Genomic DNA, 23,014 nt, shown 5'->3' with positions numbered 1-23,014 from the left:
TGAGGCGAGAGAGGAAGAGTCTGACGGGAGGGCATGCGCGCCAGGAGGGAGGAAGGCTTCACGAGGAGCGTCGCGCTGCCGCCGCTATTCGTGCCTTCGCCATCGCCATTTTGTCTCAACCCGGCGTCGCCGTCGTGCCCTGGCGCCAGTAATGGAGGACGCCACCGTCGTCTGAGAAGAACCCGACGGGAGAGAGATGGGGAAAGCCACCCGCGATGCCGCCGGAGCTTCCATTGCTGTCAGAAGCTGCCGCCGTCTAGCCAGCTGCTGCAGTGGTTGTCGCCTGTTGTGAATGGCTTCCGGAGAAGTGGTTGTGGCTGCCAGAACCACACCGGAGCTTCTGGCCGTTTCTGCCACTTGAGACCCCGCTGCCGTCGCCGGAAAACACCTCTGCCGCCGTTGAGATCCAATGCCGGTAAGGGTTTCAAATTTGGTTTTTGTTTCTTGTGAGATTCTGGAGTTTTATTGTTGCGGCATGTTGGTTTCAGTCACCGTTGCTGGAGTCGGGTCGCCACAGCCGCTGGAGGTGAATTGAATGGCATGTTGGTTTTAGTCACCGTTTCTTGAATCCGTTGGAAATTGATTTGAATTGAATGGATTTTATTGAGAACGTGTAAAATAGAATACACTCTTAATTTCAGCCTGGCTGGCTTGGTTGTTGATAAATGGTTGTTGCTGAACCGTTTCTTTAAAGCTTTAGAAATGGGTTTATTCGGCTGATAATGATTTGATGTTGAAACGGTTTTCTTGAAATATGGAATTGAGATGACTATTGGATTTTGGCTTGCCTTGGACTGATTTTGAAATTTGGGCTGTTGAAAAGGATTGTGAAACGGTTTAGTTGGGACCCGAACCGGGTGGCAAAAGTCCAAGTTTTAGGGGAGGTGCTGCCGAAATTTCTATAAAATCCGAGTCTTTGTTGAATGTTATCTGAAATAATGATGAGTTAAAGACTTCTACTGTTTTATTTGAATTATCAAGAAAAGGATGATTCATGCCTTTGAAATGAATTGTTAAAGAGGAAATTGTGATTTAGTCTTGCTTCTTAAGAAAGGCATTGTATCTCTTTCAGGAGAAAGTTATTTAGATGAAACTTGTGTTTTAAAGCTGTTTGAATGTGAAAAGGGTTTATGCCTTTGAATTTGACTTGGGGGTTTCAATTAAAGAAGTTTTAATGACTTTGAAAGGACCTGAATGTCTATTGACAAGTTTCATTTTGAAATGTTTGAGAAAGGTTTTAAGTACTCTTTGAATTCTGAATTCTTGCAAGACTAAAACAATTTTGAATAGTTGAAACGTTCTAGAATTTATCATAGGGGTTGAAGTTGGTTTTTGCCTAAGTAAAGGAAACAGCTTTGAAAGAAGTAAATGATTACGTGACTCGGTTTGGCTTAGATCCTATTTTACTGCTCAAATCGGAAAGTCAAGGTTTTAAGGATTTTAAATAAATTTGGCAAAATGAGCTATGTTATTCTCCCCTAAAGACTTGGGACTCTGCCGAGAAACTTTGTTATGAAATTCCATTGTTGGATGGATGATTTTGAATGTTTCAAAATGAATCTTTAACTTTCCATGGTTTTGGAAGTTTTGGAAAGAGGAAGCCGAGAGTGGCTTGTTTTAAAAAGGGAATTTTTCTTGAGTAAAAGTGGCTTATGAGCCTGAGATGATTTGAGAAATGAGATCTTTAAAGCCAAGGCTGAAAAGAGTTGAAATTTAATTTCAAAGTGAAATGGCTTGAGAAAAGTGATTTGAGGTTTAAATGCCGGTTTTATGAATTTGATGATGTTGAATGGTGGAAGTGCTGTTTTGTTATGGGCCGGAATGGCTGTGTATGATTATGAATATTGGCTGGTTCTGGATTGAACCGTGAGCCGGAATGGCTGTGTATGATATTGATTTATGGCTGATTGCTGAATGAGTTATGGGCCGTATGGCTGACTATGAATTATGAACTTAAGCCGGATGACTGAGATGGATGTTGATGCATGGCTGGGACTGAATGAATATATGCTTGAGATACTTGGGTAGTAGCAAGGGTTGTGGTTCATCCCACTTGCTCCAGGTCAGAGACTATGATGCCTGGGTAGTAGCGGTAGTAGTGGTGATTCCACTCGCTCCAGGTTGAGCTTTTAAACACTCGCCTGGGTAGTAGCCGTAGTAGTGGTTATTCCACTAGCTCTGGGTTGAGCGGGTAGTAGCAATGGGGTTGTAGCTCAAACCTACTTGCTCCATGATGGGTGTTTCTGTCCATGGTTAGCTACCAGGACGTGTCGGGTTGGCTATATAACGACATATGATATCATCAGTGGTGCACAAAATTGTAATGTCAATGTTCACATTACTCTCTTACAACTTCGCACAACTAACCAGCAAGTACACTGGGTCGTCTAAGTAATACCTTACGTGAGTAAGGGTCGAATCCCATGGAGATTGTTGGTTTGAAGCAAGCTATGGTTATCTTATTATTCTTAGTCAGGATGCTAACAACAGTGTTTTTCAAGTTCAATTGTAAAAAGTGAGAGGGCATAAATATAAATACTTATTGTGCAATAATGGAGAATATGTTGGAGTTTTAGAGATGCTTTGTCTTCTGAAATTCTGCTTTTCTCTGTTTTTTGATTCACGCACGTAGGTCCTCCTATGGCAAGCTGTGTGTTGGTGGATCACCGTTGTCAATGGCTACCATCCATCCTTCCAGTGAAAAGGGTCCAGGTGCACTGTCACCGCATGGCTAATCATCTGCAGGTTCTCAATCGTACCGGACTAGGATTTACTATCCTTTTGCGTCTGTCACTACGCCCAGCACTCGCGAGTTTGAAGCTCGTCACAGTCATTCAATCCCTGAATCCTACTCGGAATACCACAGACAAGGTTTAGACTTTCCGGATTCTCTTGAATGCTGCCATCAATCTAGCTTATTGGTGCACGAAATTGTGATGTCCAGGCTCAAACAATCCCTGGCAATGTGAGCAACTTGGTGCGCTGATCTCAATACATAATTGTCACAACTTCGATACAACTAACCAGCAAGTGCACTGGGTCGTCCAAGTAATACCTTACGTGAGTAAGGGTCGAATCCCACGGAGATTGTTGGTATGAAGCAAGCTATGGTCACCTTGTAAATCTCAGTCAGGCAGATATAAAGTGATAATGGTGTTTTCGAATATTATATAATAAAATAGGGATAGAGATACTTATGTAAATCATTGGTAGGAATTTCAGATAAGCGAATGGAGATGCTTTTCGTTCCTCTGAACCTCTGCTTTCCTGCTATCTTCATCCAATCAGTCTTACTCCTTTCCATGGCTGGCTTTATGTGATACATCACCACTGTCAACGGCTACTTTCGGTCATCTCACGGGAAAATGATCCAATGCCCTGTCACGGCACGGCTAATCGTCTGGAGGCATCACCCTTGTCAATGGCTTCATCTTATCCTCTCAGTGAATAATATGCTCACGCACCCTGTCACGGCACGGCTATTCATCAGTCGGTTCTCGATCATGCTGGAATAGGATTTACTATCCTTTTGCGTCTGTCACTAACGCCCTGCAATCGCGAGTTCGGAGCTCGTCACAGTCATTCAATCATTGAATCCTACTCAGAATACTACAGACAAGGTTTAGACCTTCCGGATTCTCTTGAATGCCGCCATCATTCTAGCTTACGCCACGAAGATTCTGGTTAGGAAATCTAAGAGATATTCATTCTAGCTTATTTCATGTAGAACGGGAGTGTTTGTCAGGCACGCGTCCATAAGGGAGAAGGATGATGAGCGTCACACATAATCATCACCTTCATCACGTTCTTGGGTGCGAATGGATATCTTAGAAGAGAAATAAGAAGAATTGAATAGAAAACAGTAGTACTTTGCATTAATCTTTGAGGAACAGCAGAGCTCCACACCTTAATCTATGGAGTGTAGAAACTCTACCGTATGAAAATACATAAGTGAAGGTCCAGGCATGGCCGAGATGGCCAGCCCCCTAAAACGTGATCACAGGATCAATACAATCCAGGATGGTCAAAAAGACTAGTAAAAGGTCCTATTTATAATAAACTAGTCACTAGGGTTTACATGAGTAAGTAATTGATGCATAAATCCACTTCCGGGGCCCACTTGGTGTGTGTTTGGGCTGAGCTTAAGTGTAGCACGTGCAGAGGCCATTTGTGGAGTTGAACGCCAGTTTCTGTGCCAGTTTGGGCGTTCAACTCTGGTTTTGGATCCTTTTCTGGCGCTGGACGCCAGAATTGGGCAGAAGGCTGGCGTTGAACGCCAGTTTACGTCGTCTATTCTTGGCCAAAGTATGGACTATTATATATTGCTGGAAAGCCCTGGATGTCTACTTTCCAACGCAATTGGAAGCGCGCCATTTCGAGTTCTGTAGCTCCAGAAAATCTACTTTGAGTGCAGGGAGGTCAGAATCCAACAGCATCAGCAGTCTTTCTTCAACCTCTGAATCTGATTTCTGCTCAAGTCCCTCAATTTCAGCCAGAAAATACCTGAAATCACAGAAAAACACACAAACTCATAGTAAAGTCCAGAAATGTGAATTTAACATAAAAACTAAGGAAAACATCCCTAAAAGTAACTAGATCCTACTAAAAACATACTAAAAACAATGCCAAAAAGCGTATAAATTATCCGCTCATCACAACACCAAACTTAAATTGTTGCTTGTCCCCAAGCAACTGAAAATCAAACAGGATAAAAAGAAGAGAATATACTATAAATTCCAAACTATCAATGAAACAGAGCTTTAATCATATGAGCGGGACTTATAGCTTTTTGCCTCTTAAATAGTTTTGGCATCTCACTTTATCCATTGAGGTTCAGAATGATTGGCATCTATAGGAACTCAGAGTTCAGATAGTGTTATTGATTCTCCTAGTTCAGTATGATGATTCTTGAACACAGCTTCCTTATGAGTCTTGGCCGTGGCCCTAAGCACTTTGTTTTCCAGTATTACCACCGGATACATAAATGCCACAGACACATAATTGGGTGAACCTTTTCAGATTGTGACTCAGCTTTGCTAAAGTCCCCAATTAGAGGTGTCCAGGGTTCTTAAGCACACTCTTTTTTTGCTTTGGACCTTGACTTTAACCGCTCAGTCTCAAGTTTTCACTTGACACCTACACGCCACAAGCACATGGTTAGGGACAACTTGGTTTAGCCGCTTAGACCAGGATTTTATTTCTTTAGGCCCTCCTATCCACTGATGCTCAAAGCCTTGGGATCCTTTTTATTTGCCATTGCCTTTTGGTTTTAAGGGTTATTGGATTTTTCTGCTTGCTTTTTCTTTTTCTTTCTATTTTTTTTTCAATTATTTTTTTTTTCGCCCCTTTTTTTTTTCTTTTTTTTTTCTGCAAGCTTTATTCTTTGCTGCTTTTTCTTGCGTCAAGAATCATTTTTATGCTTTTTCAGATTATCAAATAACATGTCTCCTAGTCATTATTCTTTCAAGAGCCAACATATTTAACATTCTTAAACAACAACTTCAAAAGACATATGCACTGTTCAAGCATACATTCAGAAAACAAGAAGCATTGTCACCACATCAATATAATTAAGCTAAGTTCAAGGATAAATTCGAAACTCATGTACTTCTTGTTCTTTTGAATTAAAACATTTTTCATTTAAGAGAAGTGATGGATTCATAGGACACTCATATCTTTAAGACAAAGTTACTAACTACTAATGATCATGTAATGAAGGCACAAACATAGATAAGCACATAACATAGAAAACGAAAAACAGAGAAAGCAAAAACAAGGAATGAATCCACCTTAGTGATGGTGGCATTTCCTTCTTGAGGAACCAATGATGTCCTTGAGCTCTTCTATGTCTCTTCCTTGTCTTTGTTGCTCCTCCCTCATTGCTTTTTGATCTTCTCTTATTTCATGAAGCATGATGGAGTGCTCTTGATGTTCCACCCTTAGTTGTCCCATATTGGAACTCAATTCTCCTAGGGAGGTGTTGATTTTTTCCCAATAGTTTTGTGGAGGAAAGTGCATTTAAGGCATTTCCGGAATCTCATGGTGATGAGCTTCTTGCGCCTCTTGAGCTCCATGACTGGGCTCTCTTGCTTGCTCCATCTTTTTCTTAGTGATGGGCTTTTCCTCTTTAATGAGGATATCTCCCTCTATGTCAATCCCAGCTGAATTGCATAGGTGGCAAATGAGGTGAGGAAAGGCTAACCTTGCCATGGTGGAGGACTTGTCAGCCACCTTGTAGAGTTCTTGAGGTATAATCTCATGAACTTCCACCTCTTCTCCAATCATGATGCTATGGATCATGATGGCCCGGTCTATAGTAACTTCAGACCGGTTGCTAGTGGGAATGATTGAGCATTGAATAAACTCCAACCATCCTCTAGCTATAGGCTTGATGTCCAATCTTCTTAGTTGAACCGGCTTGCCTTTGGAGTCAATCTTCCATTGAGCTCCTTCTACACATATGTCCATAAGGACTTGGTCCAACCTTTGATCAAAGTTGACTCTCCTTGTGTAGGGGCGTGCGTTCTCTTCCATGTATGGCAAGTTGAACGCCAACCTCACATTTTCCGGACTAAAATCTAAGTATTTCCCCCGAACCATTGTAACATAGTTCTTTGGATCCGGGTTCTTACTTTGATCATGGTTCTTGGTGATCCATGCATTGGCATAGAACTCTTGAACTATTAGGATGCCGACTTGTTGGATGGGATTTGTTAGAACTTCCCAACCTCTTCTTTGAATTTCATGTCGGATCTCCGGATACTCATTTCTTTTGAGTTTGAAAGGGACCTCAGGGATCACCTTCTTCTTGGCCACAACATCCTAGAAGTGGTCTTGATGGGCTTTGGAGATGAATCTTTCCATCTCCCATGACTCGGATGTGGAAGTTTTTGTCTTCCCTTTCCCTCTTCTAGAGGATTCTCCGGTCTTAGATGCCATCAATGGTAATGGAAAAACAAAAAAGCTATGCTTTTACCACACCAAACTTAGAATATTGCTCGTCCTCGAGCAATAAACAAAAGAATAGTAGTAGAAGAAGAAGAAATATGGAGAGGGAGAGGGAGATGTGGTTTCGGCCAAGAGGGGTGTAGAGGGGTGTGTTGTGTGAATTTGATGAAGAATGGAGGTCTTTATATAGGGAAGGGAGGGGGGGTTAAGGTTCGGCCATATGGGTGGGTTTCGGTGGGAAATTGGTTTTGAATTTTGAAGGTAGGTGGAGTTTATGAGGTAGGTTTATTGGGAAGAGTGGGTGGATGTGAGTGGTGAAGGTTTAGTGGGGAAGAGAGATTGAGGTGATTGGTGAGGGGTTTTTAGGGAAGAGTGTTTATGGGGTTGTGTGAAAGAGAGTGGTGAGAAGAAGTGAGTGGAGGTAGGTGGGGATCCTGTGGGGTCCACAGATCCTGAGTGGATCCTGTGGGGTCCACAGATCCTGAGGTGTTCAAGGAATTACATCCCTGCACCCATTAGGCATGTAAAAATGCCTTTGTACCCAACTCTGGGCGTTCAGCGCCAGGTTGGTGGCCATTTTGGGCGTTCAACGCCCATTTGTGTGCCATTTCTGGCGTTGAACGCCAGAACCATGCCTGTTCTGGCGTTCAGCGCCCAAAAGCTGCCCATTTTGGGCGTTCAGCGCCAGAACCATGCTCTGTTCTGGCGCTGAATGCCAGACAGATGCTCCTCCAGGGTGTGATTTTTCTTCTGCTATTTTTGATTCCGTTTTCAATTTTTCTATTTATTTTGTGACTCCACATGATCATGAACCTAAGAAAACACGAAAAACAATAAAAATAAGAATTAGATAAACATTGGGTTGCCTCCCAACAAGCGCTTCTTTAATGTCAATAGCTTGACAGTGGGCTCTCATGGAGCCTCACAGATGTGCAGAGCTTTGTTGAAACTCTCCAACACCAAACTTAGAGTTTGGATATGGGAGTTCAACACCAAACTTAGAGTTTGGTTGTGGCCTCCCAACACCAAACTTAGAGTTTGACTGTGGGGGCTCTGGTTGACTCTGCTTTGAGAGAAGCTTTTCAAGCTTCCTCTCTATGGTTGCAGAGGAAGATCCTTGAGTTTTGAATACAAGGGAGTTCTCATTCCATTGAAGGACTATTTCACCTCTGTCAACATCAATCACAGCTCTTGCTGTGGCCAGGAAAGGTCTTCCCAGGATGATGGATTCATTCTCTTCCTTTCCAGTATCCAGGACTATGAAATCAGTAGGTATGTAAAGGCCCTCAACCTTTACTAATACATCTTCTACTTGTCCATAAGCCTGTTTTCTTGAGCTGTCTGCCATCTCTAGTGAGATTTTAGCAGCTTGCACCCCATAGATTCCCAGTTTCTCTATTACAGAGAGGGGCATGAGGTTTATTCCTGAACCAATGTCACACAGAGCCTTAAAGATCATGGTGCCTATGGTGCATGGTATTATGAACTTTCCAGGATCCTGTCTCTTCTGAGGCAATGTCAGTTGATCCAGATCACTTAGTTCATTGATGAATAAGGGAGGTTCAACTTCCCAAGTATCAATGCCAAATAATTTGGCATTTAGCTTCATGATTGCACCAAGAAACTTGGCAGTTTGCTCTTCAGTAACATCCTCATTCTCTTCAGAAAAGGAATACTTATCAGAGCTCATGAAGGGCATAAGGAGGTTCAATGGGATCTCTATAGTCTCTAGATGAGCCTCAGAGTCCTTTGGTTCTCCAGAGGGAAGCTCCTTATTGATCACTGGACGTCCCTGGAGGTCTTCCTCCTTGGGATTCACGTCCTCTCCTCTCCTCACAGGTTCGGCCATGGCACTTATGTCAATGGCCTTGCATTCTCCTTTTGGGTTCTCTTCTGTATTGCTTGGGAGAATACTAGGAGGGATTTCAGTGATCCTTTTACTCAGCTGGCCCACTTGTGCTTCCAAATTTCTAATGGAAGACCTTGTTTCATTCATGAAACTTACAGTGGCCTTAGATAGATCAGAGACTAGATTTGCTAAATTAGAAGCATTTTGTTCAGAGTTCTCTGTCTGTTGCTGAGTTGATGATGGAGAAGGCTTGCTATTGCTAAACCTGTTTCTTTCACCATTATTAAAGCCTTGTTGGGGCTTTTGATCCTTCCATGAGAAATTTGGATGATTTCTCCATGTAGAGTTATAGGTGTTTCCATAAGGTTCACCTAAGTAATTTACCTCTGCTATTGCAGGGTTCTCAGGATCATAAGCTTCTTCTTCAGAAGATGCCTCTTGAGTACTGTTGGATGCAGCTTGCATTCCATGCAGACTCTGAGAGATCATATTGACTTGCTGAGTCAATATTTTATTCTGAGCCAATATGGCATTCAGAGTATCAACTTCAAGAACTCCCTTCTTCATAGGCGTCCCATTACTCACAGGATTCCTTTCAGAAGTGTACATGAACTGGTTATTAGCAACCATGTCAATGAGTTCTTGAGCTTCTGCAGGCGTTTTCTTTAGGTGAATGGATCCACCTGCAGAGGTGTCCAATGACATCTTTGATAGCTCAGATAAACCATCATAGAATATATCCAGGATGGTCCATTCTGAAAGCATGTCAGAAGGACACTTTTTGGTCAACTGTTTGTATCTTTCCCAAGCTTCATAGAGGGATTCACCTTCTTTCTGTCTGAAAGTTTGAACATCAGCTCTAAGCTTGCTCAGCTTTTGAGGAGGAAAGTACTTGGCTAAGAAAGCCGTGACCAGCTTATCCCAAGAGTTCAGGCTGTCTTTGGGTTGAGAATCCAACCATAATCTAGCTCTGTCTCTTACAGCAAAAGGGAAAAGCATGAGCCTGTAGACTTCATGATCTACTCCATTAGTCTTAACAGTATCACATATCTGCAAGAATTCAGTTAAGAACTGAAAAGGATCTTCAGATGGAAGTCCATGAAACTTGCAGTTCTGCTGCATCAGAGAAACTAACTGAGGTTTCAGCTCAAAGTTGTTTGCTCCAATGGCAGGAATGGAGATGCTTCTTCCATGTAAATTGGAATTAGGTGCAGTAAAGTCACCAAGCATCTTCCTTACATTATTATTATTTTCGGCTGCCATCTCCTTTTCTTGTTCGAAAATTTCTGAAAGGTTATCTCTGGACTGTTGTATTTTAGCTTCTCTTAATTTTCTCTTCAGAGTCCTTTCAGGTTCTGGATCTGCTTCCACAAGAATGTTCTTATCCTTGCTCCTGCTCATATGACAAAGAAGAAGGCACAGAAAAATAATAATAATAATAGAGATCCTTTATACCACAGTATAGGGATCCCTTTGTGAGTGGAAGAAAAGAGGGGGAGACAAAGAATGTGATGTAAAGGAAGAAACACAACTGTACGGATGGAAGAGATGTGAGATGAGATGTTAGGATATGAATGAATAAATAGAATAGGATGGGGGAGGGATAATTTTCGAAAATTATTTTGAAAAAGAGTTAGTGATTTTTGAAAAATGGTTTTTGAAAAATGTTAGAAATTTTTGAAAAATTTTTAAAATTTAAAAATAAAAATAATTAGTTAATAAAAAAGAAATTTTTGAAAAAGAGGGGAGATATTTTCGAAAATTAGAGAGAGAGAGAGAGTTAGTTAGGTAGTTTTGAAAAAGTTAAGAAACAACCAAAAAGTTAGTTAGTTAGTTGAAACAAATTTGAAAAGATAAGAAGTTAGGAAGTTAGAAAAGATATTTTGAAATCAAATTTTGAAAAAGATAAGATAAGAAGATATTTTTTTGAAAAGATATGATAGAAATTAGTTTTTGAAAAAGATTTGATTTTTAAAATCACAATTAATGACTTGATTCATAAGAAATCACAAGATATGATTCTAGAACTTAAAGTTTGAATCTTTCTTAACAAGCAAGTAACAAACTTCAAATTTTTGAATCAAAACTTTAATTGATTATGTTATTTTCGAAAATTATGATATAAAATAAGAAAAAGGTTTTTGAAAATTATATTTTTGGAATTTTCGAAAATAATCATGAATTTTGAAAAAGATTTTGAATTTTGAAAAAGATTTTGAAAAAGATAAGATTTTCAAATTGAAAATTTGATTTGACTCATAAGAAACAACTTGATTTTAAAAATTTTTGAAAAAGTCAATCCAAATTTTCGAATTTGATGAGAGAAAAAAAGGAAAGATATTTTTTTATTTTTAAAATTTTTATGAAAAACATGAAAATTATGCAATGCATGAAATTTTTAGATCAAAACATGTGATGCATGCAAGAATGCTATGAATGTCAAGATGAACATCAAGAACATAATTTTGAAAAATTTTAATGCAAAGAAAACATGCAAGACACCAAACTTAGAATTCTTTAATGCTTACGCACTAAGAATTCAAGAATGCATATGATAAACAATAAAAGACACAAAACAAAAAAATCATCAAGATCAAACAAGAAGACTTACCAAGAACAACTTGAAGATCATGAAGAACACTATTAATGCATGATATTTTCGAAAAAATGCAAGATGCATATGCAATTGACACCAAACTTATAACATGACTCAAGACTCAAACAAGAAACACAAAAATATTTTTGATTTTTATGATTTTCTAATTTTTTTGTATTTTTATTTATTATTTTTTTTTCGAAAATTATTGTGAAAAATAAAAATAAGGATTTCAAAATTTTTAATATGAATTCCAGGAATCTTGCCATGTTAGTCTTAAAGCTCCAATCAAAGGGTCAGGCATGGCTTAATAGCCAGCCAAGCTTTAGCATATAATTACATGGACTGGAGTGATTAGTTGAATGCCAATCCCAAAGTAGTTTGGGTATGGGTTTACAGCCAGATAGGCTTCAACATGCTTCATGAAACACTAGAATTCATTCTTAAAAATTCTGAAGAAAAATAATATTTTTGAAAACATTTTTTTTTTCGAAAACAAGTGAGAAAATTTTGAAATATTTTTGAAAAATTTTTGAAAAGAAAACAAAAAGAAAATTACCTAATCTGAGCAACAAGATGAACCGTCAGTTGTCCAAACTCGAACAATCCCCGGCAACGGTGCCAAAAACTTGGTGCACGAAATTGTGATGTCCAGGCTCAAACAATCCCTGGCAACGTGAGCAACTTGGTGCGCTGATCTCAATACATAATTGTCACAACTTCGATACAACTAACCAGCAAGTGCACTGGGTCGTCCAAGTAATACCTTACGTGAGTAAGGGTCGAATCCCACGGAGATTGTTGGTATGAAGCAAGCTATGGTCACCTTGTAAATCTCAGTCAGGCAGATATAAAGTGATAATGGTGTTTTCGAATATTATATAATAAAATAGGGATAGAGATACTTATGTAAATCATTGGTAGGAATTTCAGATAAGCGAATGGAGATGCTTTTCGTTCCTCTGAACCTCTGCTTTCCTGCTATCTTCATCCAATCAGTCTTACTCCTTTCCATGGCTGGCTTTATGTGATACATCACCACTGTCAACGGCTACTTTCGGTCATCTCACGGGAAAATGATCCAATGCCCTGTCACGGCACGGCTAATCATCTGGAGGCATCACCCTTGTCAATGGCTTCATCTTATCCTCTCAGTGAATAATATGCTCACGCACCCTGTCACGGCACGGCTATTCATCAGTCGGTTCTCGATCATGCTGGAATAGGATTTACTATCCTTTTGCGTCTGTCACTAACGCCCTGCAATCGCGAGTTCGGAGCTCGTCACAGTCATTCAATCATTGAATCCTACTCAGAATACTACAGACAAGGTTTAGACCTTCCGGATTCTCTTGAATGCCGCCATCATTCTAGCTTACGCCACGAAGATTCTGGTTAGGAAATCTAAGAGATATTCATTCTAGCTTATTTCATGTAGAACGGGAGTGTTTGTCAGGCACGCGTCCATAAGGGAGAAGGATGATGAGCGTCACACATAATCATCACCTTCATCACGTTCTTGGGTGCGAATGGATATCTTAGAAGAGAAATAAGAAGAATTGAATAGAAAACAGTAGTACTTTGCATTAATCTTTGAGGAACAGCAGAGCTCCACACCTTAATCTATGGAGTGTAGAAACTCTACCGTATGAAAATACATAAGTGAAGGTCCAGGCATGGCCGAGATGGCCAGCCCCCTAAAACGTGATCACAGGATCAATACAATCCAGGATGGTCAAAAAGACTAGTAAAAGGTCCTATTTATAATAAACTAGTCACTAGGGTTTACATGAGTAAGTAATTGATGCATAAATCCACTTCCGGGGCCCACTTGGTGTGTGTTTGGGCTGAACTTAAGTGTAGCACGTGCAGAGGCCATTTGTGGAGTTGAACGCCAGTTTCTGTGCCAGTTTGGGCGTTCAACTCTGGTTTTGGATCCTTTTCTGGCGCTGGACGCCAGAATTGGGCAGAAGGCTGGCGTTGAACGCCAGTTTACGTCGTCTATTCTTGGCCAAAGTATAGACTATTATATATTGCTGGAAAGCCCTGGATGTCTACTTTCCAACGCAATTGGAAGCGCGCCATTTCGAGTTCTGTAGCTCCAGAAAATCTACTTTGAGTGCAGGGAGGTCAGAATCCAACAGCATCAGCAGTCCTTCTTCAACCTCTGAATCTGATTTCTGCTCAAGTCCCTCAATTTCAGCTAGAAAATACCTGAAATCACAGAAAAACACACAAACTCATAGTAAAGTCCAGAAATGTGAATTTAACATAAAAACTAAGGAAAACATCCCTAAAAGTAACTAGATCCTACTAAAAACATACTAAAAACAATGACAAAAAGCGTATAAATTATCCGCTCATCACTTATACCACGAAGATTCTGATTAAGAGATCCAAGAGATATTCATTCATTCTACGGTGGAACGGAAGTGGTTGTCAGGCACGCGTTCGTGGGGGAATGATGATGATTGTCACGTTCATCACATTCATGTTGAAGTGCGAATGGATATCTTAGATAGGAGCACGCATGTTTAAATGGAAAACAGAAATACTTGCATTAATTCATCGAGACACAGCAGAGCTCCTCACCCCCAACAATGGAGTTTAGAAACTCATGCTGTCAAAGAGTACAAAGTTCAGATCTAAAATGTCATGAGATGCAAAATAAATCTCTAAAAGTTGTTTAAATACTAAACTAGTAACCTAGGTTTACAGAAAATGAGTAAACTATGATAGATAGTGCAGAAATCCACTTCTGGGGCCCACTTAGTGTGTGCTGGGGCTGAGACTAAAGCTTCTCACGTGCCTGGGCTGTTTTGGGCGTTCAACGCCAGGCTGTAACCTGTTTTTGGCGTTGAACTCCAACTTGTAACGTGTTTCTGGCGCTGGACGCCAGACTGCAACATGAAACTAGCGTTGAACGCCAGTTTACGTCGTCTATCCTTGAGCAAAGTATGGACTATTATATATTGATGGAAAGCCCTGGATGTCTACTTTCCAAAGAAATTGGAAGCGTGTCAATTAGACTCTTGTAGCTCCAGAAGTTTTATTCCGAGTGCAGAGAGATCAGGATCCAACAGCATCAGCAGTCCTTTTTCAGCCTGAATCAGATTTTTGCTCAGCTCCCTCAATTTTAGCCAGAAAATACCTGAAATTACAGAAAAACACACAAACTCATAGTAAATTCCAGAAATATGAATTTTTCCTAGAAACTAATGAAAATAAACTAAAAACTAACTAAAACATACTAAAAACTATATGAAATTAACCCCAAAAAGCGTTTAAAATATCCGCTCATCAATCAGCCACTAGGGACAGGCATGCATCATACGCATCTATGTGACATTGTCTGGGTGTGCATATTATACTTGGTTTGCCTATGTGATTAATTGCTAATTGTTCTACTTGCAATAACTGTTTGTTTGTGCTTGCATCTTCCTATTTGTGTTTGCTACTGGGACTCTGTTGGACTGTGGTGATTGGTTGATGGTTGGATTGTTTGGGTCTAGGGCCGTGGTTGGAATGAGATGAATCGATGGTTGATTTCGGCTTTGTGTTTCTGATTTGGAATAAACTACGAAAGGCTATTTTGTTTCAGCATAGGTAAACCGTTTTGAAAGGCTTTTGAGTTTTTGAGAATTGAATGGTTCCTCTTTCAGAAAAGATTTCCAACTTTACTTTTATTGTAAACCGTTGTTTTTGAAAAGAGGCATAAGACGGTTATTAATCACTGGTGCGGTTATCTTCACGTATCCTATTACAGTAATTTCCAAAAACCCTCTACTGAGAACCCTTTCGAAGATGATGTTCTCACCCCCCCTACATTTTCCCCTTTCAGGATATGGGCGCAGAAGTTACGAAGAGTTTATTTGTTGTTGTTGAGATGCTCTGTATTGTTCTAGTTATGGTTTATTGTACCCTCGCCTTTATCTTGATATATTTTGTAAGAGGGATAGGGATTGTATTGGTTAATGCTTGTAATGTTTTTTATATATATATGTATATATATGGATGTACTCTTTATGAGTTTCTGTAAGTTGTATGGTATGTATGGATGTACGTTGTATAGCAAAAGTATTTTTGGGAGCGGTTTTGCGATTTAAAGTTTTAAACAGGCTCATATCTTAGTATTAAATAGTATAAAAGTCGTCGTAATGTCCGAACTATCAGAGTCGCGCAGCCGGAAGCGTTCACTTTGGTAGTTAGGGTGTTACATTATGGTATCAGAGCAGTCCTTCCTGTAGAGCCTGAGGAATGGACCGACTATGCTTCAGTTGCATACTTTGAGTGTTTGTCATGTATTAGGTCTTGTCGAATGACGAGAATTAGAGCTTTATGCACATGACGGTCTATTGATTAACGCTGTTAGTCTTGCATTGCATAAATCTTGGTATTAAGTTTGGCCGGCTTAATACTAGTGAATTATGTATATGAAGGCACTGATGGGTTATCATAGATGTTATACGAGTTTTGAGTAAAGCGAATCGCGGGTTTTGGGAACGTTGGAAACTATTTCTCGAGGCTATTCAGTTGTGTGTCTTGAATCTGTTCGAGTCGACCTGTTCTTTCGTATCCTAACTTGAAGTCCTTGTTTGTTAATCCTTTAAAAAAAAGTAGTTTAATTTTTCAACTCTATTCCTCTATTCATATGCATTCTTGCTTGATCTTAATTGTATATGCTTGTTTGGGATCCTTGATGCGTCTATCTTTCTCTGTTTGAGCTCTTCTTGATTCACGTGTTCCTTAATATAGCTTTGAACTTGTCTTAATGCGCTGTGCTTTTAACTTCGGGTTCCGAGTCCATTCTTTGAGAAATTGTTGATTCAGTTTTTCTCTTATTTGACAGTGATTACAGCCGATTTTTAAATTTTTATGAAAATTGCTACTGACTAGATATACCTGTCTATATGTGGAACTTTAAAGATTTCCTATACAGTTTAACTACCATTTATTTCTAATACCTCGCCTGTACTTTTACTGGTTTGCGGAACTGCATTTACTTTAAATAAAAATTGACTTTCTAGTAATTTTACTATAGTTCCAATGCTCATTTCATTTGATTATGTAATTGGGGTATTTTTCAAAATTCCGAAAAGAAAGAATTTTTCGCTTTTACTCCGGTTGAGTTTCGTTTGGTAAGCTTTACTCAACTTATTTTTAATTGAGTTTGATTTAGCATGCTATATGATTCATGCCATTGTTGTTCTTTTGAAAGTGTTGGACTCGCAACTTTCTTCTTATGAATGGATTCATTCTCTCTTAAGCTTTCCATCTCCATGAATGTCATGTTTGACTTTGTTTTTAACTAATCTTTTACATCTTGTGAACATTATCATTGATCTTGGTTTTTCCTCTCTTGTGAATCTCACTCTTATGTGAGTTAACTTGATTTGTTTCCATTTCGTGCATCGTCTATCCTCTCATTATCTCTACAAGAGTTTTTAGTCAAAGATTTATCCTTGAGAAATCACTAATGATTGAATTATCTTTTTCTATGACTTTTGTATTCTTTAGGATCAATTTAAAACCTGTTTGATGTCTCGAGCCTAGTGGATCTTGTTTTAACTATCTTCATTTAAGATCCTTTCTTGTATGGCTTGACTCCTTTTCAAGTACATCCTAATCTTCTTGAATATTATTGTGACATGGTGATTTCAAGTATACTTTTGGAGTCTTGTTTTGAATTTTATAAAGCAGATTGAATTCTCTTTGAAGAAGTTCCAAATCAAACTTATTTTTCAGTTGCTTGGTTATAATTGAAACCATTGTTCAATTTTTGAAAAAATTATTTTAAAGTTGACATGCGCTATTTTAAATGAGGTTTTGGAAAGTTTCCATGTTTAGTGGAAACTGGTTCGTTTGTAATGCCCCACTTATTTCCTTTACCAAATTGTAAGCAAATTTTTACTTCGGAGTTTCTTTTCTAAAAAGAGTTTAACTTCCTCTTTCGTACTTGCTATAAATGTTATACACGCTTGTTTGAATATGAAATTTTGAGAATTTTGAACAAGCATTTGATTACTTCCGAGTTTTTATGAACTGCTTTTGGTTAAGTTGTGCATCTAATTATCTTTCTAAAATATTTGAGGAAATATTTTAGCTTTTAGCCAAAGTTGTGTGCATTTGTTTTGGAACTCTACAAATCTACTTCAACATGAAATTGTATTGAAGTAAAGCCACATTTATGCTTTTGCTACTCTCTTGAAGAATGTTTGTTGCTTAACTTTTCTTCTAGACTGCAAAGTGATTTTTTCGCAAGTTTTCGACTCTTTCATGAACAATGTATCCGAAAGTATTTGTAATCGTGCTCTTGAGTTCTATGAGCTTTGTCTTGGGTTCGAGATATTCTTTCCTGTAAACCTCCTACTTCTTCGACTCAATTTGAATTTGTTTCGAACTAAGGTGCTGGTTCTCTTCTTATTGGTCCTATTGAATTTCTTGGATCCAAGGGTTATCTTTGAAGTTGTCAATTGATTTATTTCTAGAAAACTTCATTGCTTGAGCGTCTTTGTTTATCTGGGAATTGGATACATTCTCTAAAATCTATGAGTATTACCCTTGATAATTATTTCTCCGTTCTAGATCTTGTATCTTTCTGAGTAGACTCGAGAATTATTTTGATATCACGTGCGACTTGTAGACGTAGGAACGCGATGCGTTAGTTCTTTAAGACGTGATATGTGTATACGGAAGTTGAAGCGGTAGGTGTGCAACATTATGAGTTGTGGGTGTCTTGTTCCTTGCGAACGGGTTTGCGGTCGTTAGGCTTATGATCGGTTATGGGGATTGTAAGGTGCTTGATGGAGTTGGAAAGTTGAAGCCTTGAGGTTGATATGAGATTAGTGTGCGGATGTTAAGCACGTCGTTTTAACCCTATCCCGTTTTATAGCCTTCGACGCCTTGCCTTGCTATCACACGTTTGAATCGTGTCATCTTTTGCATTGAGCCTATCTTGCAACGTTGCTTTGCAATCACACTCCTACCTTTGTATCTTTATGCATATGACCATCCAAGTATTTGAAAATCGTATATATATTTATATGTTGAGATATTTTTGCTTCTTCCTTAAATGTGTTCAAGGGTGAACTGTTATGAGATTTCTTTTGTTTTGTATCAATTTTCGAGGACGAAAATTTTTATAAGGTGGGTAGAATGTAAGACCCAAAACCTTTGAAAAGTCTTATTATGATCAAGTCTCAAATCATATGGTTGTTTATAGCCTTAATTTCAGAAATTATTTTATTAAAGAAAGTTAAAGCAAGTTTTGATTTATTGAATTTGAGATAAGTTATGATTATTATCCAATTTTATAATTATTGGATTATTTTCTATATTTAAATCACAAAGTTGGTGGTTGTGAAATAATAAAGATTTTTATATGATCTTGGACTAAATAATTAATATTTTAGAATATTGATACTACTGTTTTGAGAAAATAAAGGATTTAAGTATATTATTTCTAATTTTTTGGATTTGAACATTTTATTGAAAATAATTTGTACAATTGATGAGCAAATAATATTTTTGTACATTATTATTGTTGAATTAGAATTTATTTCTAATTACTATATTATCCATATTTTATGTGAAATTACCAAATCACCTTCAGCCCTAATTTTCAAAAATGAAACCCTAACCCTGAAAACCCTAACCCGACCCATTTCACCCACACCCAATTCCCTAATGTTACAGCAGTAGCAGCTGCTGCCCCTCTCTGTACTAACACACACACCTGGTTCCCGAACCAAAGGAAAAGAGAGAAACGGAAGAGAGAAGGGAGGAAGGGGGCTGTCTGCCGGCGCCACTGGGTTCTGCCACCGCCGCCAATGCCGCTGAGGTAGGAAGACGCCGAGTGCTACACGTGGGGAGCCGTTCTGCTGCCGCGCCCTGCCCAGTTAAGGCCGCCGCTGCTGTTCGTGAGGTCGCCTCTGTCACAGATCGGAACTGAGGTGAGAGAGGAAGAGTCTGACGGGAGGGCATGCGCGCCAGGAGGGAGGAAGGCTTCGCGAGGAGCGTCGCGCCGCCGCCGCTATTCGTGCCTTCGCCATTGCCGTTTCGTCTCAACCCGGCGTCGCCATCGTGCCCTGGCGCCAGTAATGGAGGACGCCACCATTGCCTGAGAAGAACCCGATAGGAGAGAGAGGGGGAAAGCCACCCGCGACACCGCCGGAGCTTCCATTGCCGTCAGAAGCTGCCGCCGTCCAGCCAGCTGCTGCAGTGGTTGTCGCCTGTCGTGAATGGCTTCCAGAGAAGTGGTTGTGGCTGCCGGAACCACACCGGAGCTTCTGGCCATTTCTGCCACTTGAGACCCCGCTGCCGTCACTGGAAAATACCTCTGCCGCCGTCGAGATCCAATGCTGGTAAGGGTTTCGAATTTGGTTTTCGTTTCTTGTGAGATTCTGGAGTTTTATTGTTGCGGCATGTTGGTTTCAGTCACCGTTGCTGGAGTCGGGTCGCCGCAGCCGCTGGAGGTGGCTGCCGGGGCTACCGCCAAACCGGTTCAGAGGCCGTTGCTGCTTCGTTTTTGTATTACAGTAAGTATCTTATGCTTCGAAAAAGCCTCGCGTTAGTATTCGGTTGTGTTTGGTTAATGAATATGAGTTTTGGTAACGTGAGGTCGAGTCCTGATTACTATATGATTGCGATTAGTGTTGCTATGGTTATTGCGAAAGTGGCTGGGAGCTGAGGTTTTGGTTGCCGTCAGTTCGGGTTGAGGCGGAAAGGACTTGATGAGGCGTTTGGGTTATGGAATTGCGTTTTGAGGTAGGGGCGCTTTCTGAAAACTATATTTTGTATATTGAAATTATTACATATGGGTACTGATGTGAGGATGTGTATTTGGTGATTGTATCAGTCCTATGTATTGTTTGGTTGTTTTGTATGATTATGGGTGTTTGTTTGACTCGACTGTTGTGTGGCTTTATGAAACGAAATGCTTTCGAAATTGATTCTTTTAAAGCTTTGAGATCGAGTTGAATCCGTTGGAAATTGATTTGAATTGAATGGATTTTCTTGAGAACGTGTAAAATAGAATACACTCTTGATTTCAGCCTGGCTGGCTTGGTTGTTGATAAATGATTGTTGCTGAACCGTTTCTTTAAAGCTTTAGAAATGGGTTTATTCGGCTGATAATGATTTGATGTTGAAATGGTTTTCTTGAAATATGGAATTGAGATGACTATTGGATTTTGGCTTGCCTTGGACTGATTTTGAAATTTGGGTTGTTGAAAAGGATTGTGAAACGGTTTAGTTGGGACCCGAACCGGGTGGCAAAAGTCCAAGTTTTAGGGGAGGTGCTACCGAAATTTCTATAAAATCCGAGTCTTTGTTGAATGTTGTCTGAAATAATGATGAGTTAATGACTTCTACTGTTTTATTTGAATTATCAAGAAAAGGATGATTCATGCCTTTGAAATGAATTGTTAAAGAGGAAATTGTGATTTAGTCTTGCTTCTTAAGAAAGGCATTGTATCTCTTTCAGGAGAAAGTTATTTAGATGAAACTTGTGTTTTAAAGCTGTTTGAATGTGAAAAGGGTTTATGCCTTTGAATTTGACTTGGGAGTTTCAATTAAAGAAGTTTTAATGATTTTGAAAGGACCTGAATGTCTATTGACAAGTTTCATTTTGAAATGTTTGAGAAAGGTTTTAAGTACTCTTTGAATTCTGAATTCTTGCAAGACTAAAACAATTTTGAACAGTTGAAACGTTCTAGAATTTATCATAGGGGTTGAAGTTGGTTTTTGCCTAAGTAAAGGAAACGGCTTTGAAAGAAGTAAATGATTACGTGACTCGGTTTGGCTTAGATCCTATTTTACTGCTCAAATCGGAAAGTCAAGGTTTTAAGGATTTTAAATGAATTTGGCAAAATGAGCTATGTTATTCTCCCCTAAAGACTTGGGACTCTGCCGAGAAACTTTTTTATGAAATTCCATTGTTGGATGGATGATTTTGAATGTTTCAAAATGAATCTTTAACTTTCCATGGTTTTGGAAGTTTTGGAAAGAGGAAGCCGAGAGTGGCTTGTTTTAAAAAGGGAATTTTCCTTGAGTAAAAGTGGCTTATGAGCCTGAGATGATTTGAGAAATGAGATCTTTAAAGCCAAGGCTGAAAAGAGTTGAAATTTGATTTCAAAGTAAAATGACTTGAGAAAAGTGATTTGAGGCTTAAATGCCGGTTTTAAGAATTTGATGATGTTGAATGGTGGAAGTGCTATTTTGTTATGGGCCAGAATGGCTGTGTATGATTATGAATATTGGCTGGTTCTGGATTGAACCGTGAGCCGGAATGACTGTGTATGATATTGATTTATGGCTGATTGCTGAATGAGTTATGGGCCGTATGGCTGACTATGAATTATGAACTTAAGCTGGATGGCTGAGATGGATGTTGATCCATGGCTGGGACCTAATGAATATATGCTTGAGATACCTGGGTAGTAGCAAGGGTTGTGGTTCGTCCCACTTGCTCCAGGTCAGAGACTGTGACGCCTGAGTAGTAGAGGTAGTAGTGGTGATTCCACTCGCTCCAGGTTGAGCTTTTAAACACCCGCCTGGGTAGTAGCCGCAGTAGTGGTTATTCCACTAGCTCTGGGTTGAGCGGGTAGTAGCAATGGGGTTGTAGCTCAAACCTACTTGCTCCGCGATGGGTGTTTCTGTCCATGGTTAGCTACCAGGACGTGTCGGATTGGCTTTATAACCGACAGATGATATCATCAGCCACTAGGGACAGGCATGCATCATACGCATCTATGTGACATTGTCTGGGTGTGCATATTATACTTGATTTGCCTATGTGATTAATTGCTAATTGTTCTACTTGCAATAACTGTTTGTTTGTGCTTGCATCTTCCTATTTGTGTTTGCTACTGGGACTCTGTTGGACTGTGGTGATTGGTTGATGGTTGGATTGTTTGGGCCTAGGGCCGTGGTTAGAATGAGATGAACCGATGGTTGATTTCGGTTTTGTGTTTCTGGTTTGGAATAAACTATGAAAGGCTATTTTGTTTCAGCATAGGTAAACCGTTTTGAAAGGCTTTTGAGTTTTTGAGAATTGAATGGTTCCTCTTTCTGAAAAGATTTCCGACTTTACTTTTATTGTAAACCGTTGTTTTTGAAAAGAGGCATAAGACGGTTATTAATCACTGGTGCGGTTATCTTCACGTATCCTATTACAGTAATTCCCAAAAACCCTCTACTGAGAACCCTTTCGAAGATGATGTTCTCACCCCCTACATTTTTTCCCTTTCAGGATATGGGCGCAGAAGTTACGAAGAGTTTATTTGTTGTTGTTGAGATGCTCTGTATTGTTCTAGTTATGGTTTATTGTACCCTCGCCTTTATCTTGATATATTCTGTAAGAGGGATAGGGATTGTATTGGTTAATGCTTGTAATGTTATTTATATATATATATATATATATATATGTATATATATGGATGTACTCTTTATGAGTTTCTGAAAGTTGTATGGTATGTATGGATGTACGTTGTATAGCAAAAGTATTTTTGGGAGCGGTTTTGCGGTTTAAAGTTTTAAACAGGCTCATATCTTAGTATTAAATAGTATAAAAGTCGTCGTAATGTCCGAACTATCAGAGTCGCGCAACCGGAAGCATTCAC

The 23,014-nt window shown here is 39.4% G+C and overlaps 1 non-coding gene across 1 annotated transcript; it reads left to right on the top strand.

Annotated features, from left to right (window-relative positions):
* The first annotated feature begins 9,556 nt into the window (after positions 1 to 9,556).
* Positions 9,557 to 9,664, top strand: LOC148570387 (small nucleolar RNA R71). The gene has a single exon (XR_015907795.1). It is a non-coding gene; the product is annotated as a small nucleolar RNA R71 (small nucleolar RNA).
* Positions 9,665 to 23,014: the final 13,350 nt, after the last annotated feature.

This window comes from Arachis ipaensis, chromosome B3, assembly GCF_059453495.1.
Source record: "Arachis ipaensis isolate K30076 ecotype BB chromosome B3, ASM5945349v1, whole genome shotgun sequence".
In the NCBI taxonomy this organism is placed as follows: Eukaryota; Viridiplantae; Streptophyta; class Magnoliopsida; order Fabales; family Fabaceae; genus Arachis; species Arachis ipaensis.
Note: the sequence above shows the minus strand (reverse complement) of the source record. Positions and strands in the feature narration are given on the sequence as shown.